General features: G+C 46.0%; 1 protein-coding gene across 4 annotated transcripts in view; it reads left to right on the top strand.

Annotated features, from left to right (window-relative positions):
• Positions 1 to 779: 779 nt before the first annotated feature.
• The window catches only part of DUSP29 (dual specificity phosphatase 29), a 66,670-nt gene continuing 57,153 nt past the window's right edge, over positions 780 to 10,296 (top strand). For 2 of the 4 annotated variants that reach the window (XM_063405897.1, XM_063405895.1), the window contains exon 1: positions 1,288 to 1,450. The gene's annotated coding sequence lies outside the window, so the exon portion shown is untranslated. The other 2 variants (XM_063405896.1, XM_063405899.1) reach the window with 2 other exon arrangements.

Raw genomic sequence — 10,296 nt, 5'->3', positions numbered from 1 at the left:
CCTTTAGACCTTTAGTCTGGCCCACAGAGCAGATGTAGATATCACCTCAGAGCACAAAGCAGAGTATTTGGCACTGAAGACCTGACCATCATACCAAGGATGTCTCCAGGGGTTTTATTTGGATTGACCCTTGTAGATGGACATCCCTGAGCAGCAGTAAAGCAGTACAGGAACACTTCTTTGCTTTAGTTCCCTGCGTAAGGAAACCTCTCCATGGGCTCTAGGGCTGCTCTGCAAAGGCAACAAAACCTCTGCAAGTAGGAATAGCCAAATTAAAAGTATGCTTCAGACTCGAAAACTTAATGTATGTTTCCATCACCAATTAAATCTAACAAACTTACAGAACAAGTCAGGGAAAACTCCACAGTGGATCTGTCTATAGAGATGCCCCCAGCCTCAAGCAGATCCACATTTTCTTATCCTTCCCTCTCTAGGAAGCAGGAACGAGGCCAGCGAGCCATTTTCGGGCTGGAGCAAAGGGCAGAGCTGAGGATTCGGTGGGGGCACTCGAACACGCGCACATCAAAATCACAGGATACAAACGTACTGTGCTTTTAAAACACTGATTGGTACAAATGGAAATTTGCAGCTTACTCTGATGGTAAAAATACTGCAAACACAGCAAAGTAGCACACAGAATGCAACTTGTCAGGTTGCAATGTCTCGCGTGCGGTTTTTCTCCCAAAGGTGCACTCTACATCCCATCCCATCCTCCGCATCCCATCCCGTCCCACGCCGGGCGCTGCCCTCCGCCCGCGGCCCCGGCTGCCGCCGCCAGGTGGCGCGGTGGGCCCGGCGCGGGCGGCGCCCCGGCCGCTCGGGAGGGTCCCACAGGGTCCCGGCGGGGCCGCGCAGAGCGGCGGGCGCTGCCCCCCGGCCCCGAGCCCCGCCTTGGCCGCTTTGTTCCGAATTCGGGTCAAACCCCGGGGGAACCGGGGCAGAGGATGCGAGGGCTGTGCTGGGCAACGCGCCCGTCCTGTCCCGCCGCGGGCGGCCCGCGCCGCCTGGCAGGCTGGGGCACAGCAGGGACGGACCCGGCCGCCCCCCACACGGGCTAAGCCCAGCCGTCCCCTCACGGCTCGCAGCTGGCCTGAGCCGCGGCTGCCCCGCCAGGAGCGGCCGTGGCACCCCCCGCTGGCGGGGCAGCCCTCAGGCTCCGGGTGGCGGCACCGCCCGCGCCCCCGGGCGGCCACAGCCGCTGGCACCGCCTGGGCACCGGCCTCGTCCGCAGCTCAGCCCCCGCAGCTGCCTCAGCCCGGCTGCTGCAGGTCCAAAGAGGGTAAGGAAGTACGGGTTATAATTAACAGACTTAAAAATAGGCTTTGAATAAACTGAACACCCGGAGAGGACAGAAATTTGTTGTGCAGCTGGCACGTTAGGAGGAAAGTGAGGGGTATTATTCAAACAAAGGTAATCCAAGACACCGCAGCGCGGGAGCTTCGACTACCAGGCAAGTACCTTTCAGCTTGTTTACGAACCAGCCCCAGTGAGGTCAGAGCCTGCCCCGGGCAGTGCCAGCCCCGCGGCAGCGCCAGGCCGGGGCAGCGGCCGGGCCCTGGTGCTCAGGAGCCCCAAGGTGTGTGAAATTCGAGTTCGCTTTGCTGCTGCACTTACAGGCTGAGGATCTCTCCCTGAAAAAAAAAAAAAAAAGCTTAACGAAACGAACCCATTTTATTTAAATACCAATCTGGCTTGTATTTGAATTTCTTACCTATCTATCTTAAAGATAACAGCCAGGAAATACACGATGTGGGTTTCCTTCCTCTCAGCTGATGTTCACAGTCGCTCCTGGGGAGGGAGAGACTGTCCAGTCAGTTACACTGGAGAAAATGTGAAACAGACTATGAATAAAATGCTGTGCAGTTCAAAAACAAAACCTGGGAGAAACAAAATGAAAGAGTAAGAAGTTTGAGAGGAGGTGGGGGTGTTTTTTTTTCTTTTTTTTTCTTTTAAACACTAACTCTTTATAGTTGAGGGCATTTATGGATTATTTATAACTAGGATCAAATTTTCAGACAGAAATGGGATTTTTAATATCAGCAGTCTTCCTCAGAAAATTTTTATTGAGGAAATATGCTTGCATGGCTGTGGAAGCCATTGTGATGATTGGAGTAAAAGAGTACAGAAGGAGAAGACCGGGTTAAATTAATTCCTGCTAAATACCTACCAGCAGACTGGCTGTCTGTATGGGGAGCTGGAGACAGAATTGTACCAGGGTAAAAAGGATAGTGTGTCTATTTATAGTGCTGCCTTCAACACCATAGGAATTCAAAGGAAAACTCCAACTCAGCACACAGTCTTCTCATCATCTTCTTCTGTCAAGATTAAATGCGGCCTGAGATAATTTCCCCACAAATCCTTTTTAGTAAGGATATGTTCCTTTGTGCAACAAGGAACTACCATGGTACAAATCACTCCAGAGGCCAAGTTCCTCCTCACCCAGACAAATGTCACCACTTTCCTTTTGGTAGTCAGATGAAGAGGAGAAAGAGGCCCTTACAAGCCTCAGCACTTGAGCAGGAAAGACCAAAAACGTTTCACCTGCCATGCATCCTTGCTCCCCATACTGTTCTCTGCCCTTCTCACACCAGGTGCTTGGGGCACCTGCAAACAAAAGGGTAAGGGTAGCTCCAGCACAGTCCCAATGCCAGGCAGCAAAGAGAGGAATATGACTACTGGCACACAGCCATGGTCATTCAAGGTGTCACTTGAGATGCGGCCCTTACCCTGCGTGCCCCTCTTGCCACTGCAGAACCATCCATCTCTGGGAAGGAATGGGCTCCAGCAGGTGTGTGGGGCACCTTTTTATCAGTAGAATTTATCTCTAATGCTGAGAGTACAAATGAAGGCAGCTTTGGAAAGGGTATTAGCAAAAACCTGACTGACACTCCAAAAAAAGGGATACACTCCTGGAGTTCCTTAGCTCCACTCTTCTTTTAGCATCATGGTGCCTCAGATCTTTCCTTCTCATCTTCCACCTTCCAGTTTCTTTTTAATAAGAGCTGCTTTTTCATTCTTCACAAAGCACTACCTACTCTGTCTCAGTGCTCCTCTTTTGTAATTCTGTTACCAAGCTGTCTGCTAGGTAGGGAGCAGAAGGTGCAGGACTTGGTGCTGCCTTTGAGGTACAGGTAATTATTATGTGCATCTGTTATTGTGGTTGCTGCCTCAACAGGTGGAAAACATGCTGTTCTCTGATAGATTTGCAGCACTCCATGCTCCTGCCTTGTCTTTTCTCTAAAGCCAGTCGTGTGGTGTTCCGAAAATAATAAACACAGCCTCACTGCTGCCACAAAACCCCCTGGTAAATATATTTTTATGGGAATGAAGTATTAAAGGATTTGAACACTTACTCACTGAAAGCAAAATATGAGCAGTAAGGTTGGGTAAAGATTCAAAGGCTGGTTTGCTTCCTTTCCCTGGGGCACATCAAGGCTGTACTGTTTGCACTTCAGAGATGGATAGTGGGGAATTACTTAAACCAAAATGATGGAAACAATTCAGACTATAATAATATAGCACGAGAGTTTCTCATATTACATCTATTCCCCATACTGCTGGCTATACTCTGCCTTCAGATTCACGTGCACAACTCTCACTGGAATCTGGAGGAACTGTGTTTGAAGCCAAAATGCATTTCATTGTCTTTCTGAAGTCTTTCTGCAGCTTAGTGGCTAAATTCTGAGCTCAAGAGCTGGGAACAAAGCTTGTCTATACATTTCCCAGTGTCTGTCTCTGTGAGATTCCCATCTGTTGTGTTTTATTTTGAATTTCATCTTCCTACTTTCCTAAAAACACAAAGCAGAAACACACATTTCCTCTGCCCTGGAGTGCACGAGTCACCTAATTTCCCAGCAGGTTCTCTCAACAACATACAGTGGATCCAAGTTTGTCTAAAAATGCTACAAGCCCTTTGTGGAGAAGAAAGGGAGGAGACCAGAAATGTGGGCCAAGTTTCTGAGTGTTGTGAAAAGCCCCTGCCCCCCAAAGGGACTCAATTTCCTGTTTCCTCTCTCCCAAAAATGTCACCTGGGTTTGGGTTTTGCTAAGAGAAATATATATTACTCGAGTCCAGGCTCTAAGTCTTTGGTTTGTACTTCCTGCTGACACTGCAGAGACTACAAGAACCGTGAGAGCTGAGTCTGACTTTGGGGCTTCACATTTGCAATAGCAGAGCAAATTAAATGGAGAGGCATGTTAAGTGAGTTGGGAGATTGTTGTTGACCAACAAATCTTCATTAAGTTCCCACACCAAGCTGTGCCGCGCCTCTAATGAAACTGATTGTTTCTCCTTCTACATTTCAACTATTTCACCACCACCTTTGAGAGAAATTCAGACTTGCTTCCAGTTTAATTAGAAATAAAACAATATTAATCCATCCTGCTCCATACATGCACCCAGTTTGGAGCTGTTGGTGCATCTTTCAAACAGGCCAAGTTTCACTCTGTTCCTCACCTGTTATTTACTGCCTCAGTTTTTGCTACTTCTTTTATTTAGTGCGAGTGACTCATGGAGACTTTGTTCACTGGTTCATGGTAACTTTCTGGATCACTGGTTTACATCACCATTATTGCTTTGCATCACCAGATGTCTCAGCTCAGGAGTTGCCAGCATGAACCCCAAGAGTTCATATGACTTGCACCTCCCAAAAGCTAAGCCTGTGCCCAGAATAACAAGCTTTCACAGGATTAAAGCGAGGTCCTGTTCTGATGATATTTGTGACTGAGGCTACCACAACTGGGGCCTCTGAGAGCCTTCCCTGTAGACCATTAGAGATATTATGGATCCACAGGGATAACTCAGGTGCCAAGTTACTCTGCTGTATGGGCTTTAAAAACACTCTGTCCAGTTTAGGACAGAGAGGTTTAAGGGAAAAGTACAAAGTAAACATGAGGAAATACTCAGCAGTACTGAGAATGACACAGTCTGAACAGAGCAGGATCCTCTGCTCGAGACTGTGCCATGAGGGAAGAAACAGTTACTGTCTCTTTTCAGTATAACATAAGAAACAAAATGTACGTGCAAATACAGTATAAATGGGGAAGTTGGCTTTCAGTATTATTCTTTGATAGATACCATTTATGGTGGCCAAACTATTTGTTGGCCGTGGAGCTTGGCTATATCCCATACCATGTTGTCCTCAGAGCCACATAGCACTCAAAAAATTTAGATGGCCCTCAACGTTTTCCATATAGAAAAGAAAGCATCAATTTTTTGGGTTTATGCAGTAGCACCCCAGCACACAAACTTAGGGGTTCCCAGCACTTGGGCACTGCAGCCTCCCCTTCAAAAAGTTTCCTGTTTTGTCCCAGGTTGCACTGACGAGTGCAACCACAACAGCTGCCTTCTAATGGGATTTAAGGGGTTTTTTTATTAGAAGTTACCTGTTTTCTATGGTATAGAAAAAAAATGTTCTGTTTTTGTATTGGGTGATCTATGACATTTGCGGGTACATATTTTTAACTGCTCGTTTGTTTTAGAAAAATGGTAAGCAACCTGGAGGACAAATGATCAGAAATACCTATAATCCCAAGAGCTAACACAATTGCTGGGAAATTTTGGACCTCAAATCAGCTCTGCTACAGAATATGATGAATTGCTACTTTTTTCCCCTCCACAGACATAGTAGAAATATTTTACAATGAGAAGAAAGCAATTTGCTTAGCTGACTTAGGATTTCATCTCCTTCCCTTGCATCTCTTAGACTATAGACATATCAGCAAGCAAGCCTCAGCTGTGCTCAGTCTCACTCTGACCTCTGTACTAACTTGATTTACTGGTTTTAGTTCCCAAATAGTATATTACGTTATAACTCAAAGGATCTGATTAGGACTAGGCAGTATTTTAATGATTTATGAGGGGCATGTGGGACTGCATGGGTAGCATACACATTGTGTCACTGCTGTAGGAGGAATCTGCATTGATCATCCCGGCATGCTCCAAGACAAGAGCGTGTCAAATTCCTGTAAGCCTGAGTTCACAAACTTGATCTGACAGGTGGCCAAGCTTGCACTGGGACTGACCATAGTTCTCATGGTGGGAATAAAACAAACCAGCTGGATTGCTTCTAGCCATTGCATTAGGAGAGGATTTCCATTCCTTTCTGTTGTTCTGTTTCTATCTTGCAGTGCTTAAGAAGGTGTTTATCCTTCCCAGTTTTGTAGCCAGAAACCTGGGCCACAGGAACTTGAAATCAGCTCTGTCTGTGGTTTATCCTTCTGCCAGAAGACACTGGTGTGAAATACAGGCTACTGGAACTAACCTTCCAGACCTCTCCATGTCCTGCCATGGCTATCAAATTGCTAGCAAGTCTCAGATCAGAGAGTCTGGGGTGTGAGAAAGATAAAGAAACAATTAGAACAGTTGTTTTAAAGCCATAATGTCACTGCATTTAGTAAGAGATCATACTATCTTTTTTTTTTTTTTAATAACTGTAAAAAAAGGACTTTGCAAGCACAGAAAGAAGGATATCAGAAGCACAGTGATAAAAGGGTTTCTTGTCCTTGGTTTGATGTGTTCTGAATTTTCTTTTAAGCACTGAGGCCAACATCTGCCAAGGCATTCCTAAAATCCTTGTCCCCAACAGCATGGAAGTCCAACCCTAATGGTTACTCACCTCCTACTGTAAGCTGCCTTTTGCTCACTAGTGGTGAGTAAAAGCTTCTGATCCACATTAAAACCAAGGGCAACTCTCTACTCAGGTCCAGCTATCCCTACCAGTGCTTGGCAGCACTCTGCCCCTTGGCTGCCTCCCAGCTCAGACTTGTGGAGAGATGTAGGAAAATCATAAAGCTTCCCTTTACCATCTCCGCCTGTGCGGTGGGAACAGCACTGTTCCTCACAGGATCAGTCTAATAACATGTATGAACGGCATTCCAGTGCCCAAGAAACACCATGGAATCTTGGCTGCCTGCCTCCTGCTGTTTCCCATCTTACTTCCTAGCAGGTTACTCAACCCTCTGCTATGCCAGTGTAGGGGATAAGTGTCTGCTGTCTCCTCTAAGCTGGGTAGCATAGAGCTGTCTTTGTGGTGCTGGTAGAGACCACAGGACAAGAACAAAGAGCAGTGAAACTTCTATTGCCCTCAAACAGAAGAGACACTGGAAAACAAAAAGAAAAAAGAAGCAATATATTGTTTTTAAGATAGAAGAACATACCAGAGCTAGTCACAGGGGAGAAGGGCTTTGCATTGTGCCATCCTTTTGGTTAGATCCTTGGGGCAGAAACCATTCATTTGTAACGGGATTCTTTGAATTCTGAAGCCTGATGTTTTCAGTTCTGGGCTGGAGGACAGTGCTGTATTAGTTATTGTTAACAGCAGCCTCATTCACCTTCAGATGTGGGCTGCTAAACTCTCTTGGGCCACAGGATGCTGACCTAAGGGACTGCATTCCAACGGGTTTTTGTGCAAGGCGCAGCTTGGCCTCTAAACCTTGCCAAAGCAAGAAATAAACATGACTTCAGGTCATTTAGAAAGTGACCTGGGAAAATTAGATGAGGCTAGATTAAGACTATGCAACATGGAGTAAATCTGAAGAATAAAACCACGGCTGAGAGACTGGAAACAACACCCAAGTGACACTTTCTCCTTTGAGCAAGCTCGATGCAGCACGCCCAGCAACCCACCTGGCTTTCTCATGTTGTGCTCAGTTGGACATGTGCTGTCCAACACTGCTTCCGTAGCAGACTGTATATGGAAGAGTGCAGGACTTGGGCTGTGTGGTAGCCACACTTTCAGCCCAAACAGCCATGGAGATGGAGCAGAGAATGTGCTTGTGCTACAGCATGAGCAGGCTCTGTCTCCCACACAGTGACAGTGTGAGGTGACGTGCATCCCAAAGGTGAGCCTCCAGGCCACCAGGTCTGCATCAGAGAACAGACTCAGCACATTTCAGGCCATCTGTGAATAAATCCAAGCTTGTACCTCTCCCCAGGGTCATGCTGTACTAGCATCATCCAGTAACGGGAGCAAAACACCCTCCCTGCAACTGCAGACTACAAATACTGGTAAAGCATTGCTAAAAGCCATGAAAAAGCAGCTAGGATTTATGTTGTTCAGGCAGGGTGAGGGCTTTGGAGTAGTTGTACCAAAAAACCAGTGTCAGCCAGACAACCCAGCTGGTTCCGACTGGCAGCTCCAAGAGAAAATCAAAGTGGCACATGTTGCTCCTGATTTAGAGCAACCTGCATCAACTTGCCAGCCTGTCTTTCAGAAATGTTTCATCCTTCAACTTTTCAGAAAGCTTCTGAGGGCACTTCTAGGAAGAAAAACTGAGTTAACCAATTCAGATAATACCAGTTTTCACCCCCAACATGTTATTGCTGGAGGCAAGAGAGATACAGTGATGTAACAATTCTTGAGCCCAGAAGAAGAGCCAGCCTTAACACAGAACTGAATTTTAGGTAAGCTTGTCTTCAAGTGCTAGCACAGTGATATCAGGAGTGTCTCATAGCATGTCTAAGAAATGTTTAGTGCTATAATGCTATAGATTGGGATTTTTGTTTTCTCAAGAAGTAGTGTCAGTACTGAATGGGGGAAGAAGTTAGAGACTGTCAGAACTGACAGTGAAGTCTGATGGCTAAAGTCCATTGCAGGAGAGGACACCAGCAATAATATTTGACGTAGGAGCAGTAGTCTGGCCAGGAGCTGGAGAGACTGTCAAATGTGGGCATGGTGCTGCAGTCATAAATAGCATGGAGATGCATTTTGGACCATCTACTGTCTTTGGGTCATATGAAGTGTGTCTGCTAGCCTACCAGATGCGGCTGGCTTAAGGGTGTAAGGATGCACTTGGCAGCTGAGAGAAGAGGTGCCGTGGGCTCCAGAGGGCCTAGTTTTGCAGCTGAACTGTGCTCACAGCCAAAAGCCACATCTTTGCTGGGCCTAGGGCTGGAAGGGAACTTGATTTGCTTGCCAAGAGCCGAGTTCAGGTCCTTAGAGCTCTACAGTGCTCTTGCTCCAGCTGGTGACTTCATGAACACCTAGTGCTGGGAGGAACACAGCTCCCTGTACAGCCTTAAACTCTCGATTTCCCTGCATATGCAATGACATCATTGCCACCTGAGGGCCCAAACGCTGGTCTTGGCAGGTAAAAGCCATTTGGATCACCTTACATTCGGGTCCTTGCTCTAGATACATATTTATGTAATGATTGTTGGACGGCTGTAATTAAATGACTGTAAAGCACTACCTAAAATGCACCAGTAATAAATTCTTACTAGCTGATTCTATAACAAGCAGTCACACACACACAAAAAAAAATTGTAACATGCAGATTGTTAACAGTGTCTGGGCCTGTTTAGTGCTCAGCTTTAAATAGTTACAATGCACACTGTTAAAAGGGTGTGTAAAATTTGTAACTAGTAAATAAAAAGTCCAATTCAGAAACAAAATATACCCAAGCTTCAGTAGTAAAGAAGCCACAGAAGAGCTCAGGGTGGATAAACTACCTATCTCTGCAATCCTTGTGGTGGTGCTACCCATCAGCCATGGTTTCTGTGAAGCATACTCCAAGTACATTCCTCTGCCTGGCACAGATTCTGCCCATGACTCATAAACATGGTTAGGATCCCACTTATATTACAAATATGTGGCTAGGTAAAGCAACCCATGGTTTTGTATTTTGTGAGGAAAGAATGGGTCAGGGAAAATTAATTTTGCTGCTCCTATTTTTCACTTCTCATATCCACTCAAAGCTGCTGTGTGGGCAGTAACTCAAAAAGGTTGGTTTCCCATGGCTAAAGAATAAAATAAACATACATTCAAGACCCATAAGGGTTAGCAAAATCAGCAGATGGCCAGGTTTTGCACACTTGGTACTACATTGCTGCACATCAGAGGATGGCTGAGTGTGTCTAGCCACTGCAGGAGCTGCACACATGGTTGGTAAACAGAAATGTACTAACCAGCTGATGACAAGAGAATATTTTATATTACAGTCACAGAAAAAAACCTCAGAGGCCACCCTGCCTTGGGGCCTGAATGCTAATGTACATCCTGAAACAGTCAAGGCCATTAGGTTTGAGAACTGCAGCCTGGCCCACTGACTTGCTATGAAAAAATTAGACATTTTTGAGGCTTCTGAGGCCTGGCAATCCATAACATCAGTGGAAACTGTGGTAAATTCAGCATGTTTGAGAACCAGGATGGGTTGAATTATTTCTTCCTTACATTTGAGTAGTGCTTTGTATCAAAAATGTAGCAGCTGATTTCCCTTGATGGCACACAGAGAAAATTTTGGACAGTGGGGAAGCATCCTAAAGTTAGGACAAAAAATGTTCACCAGTGCAATACA

Source organism: Prinia subflava, chromosome 9, assembly GCF_021018805.1.
Source record: "Prinia subflava isolate CZ2003 ecotype Zambia chromosome 9, Cam_Psub_1.2, whole genome shotgun sequence".
Lineage (NCBI taxonomy): Eukaryota > Metazoa > Chordata > Aves > Passeriformes > Cisticolidae > Prinia > Prinia subflava.
This window is presented reverse-complemented; position numbering and strand designations above follow the sequence as displayed.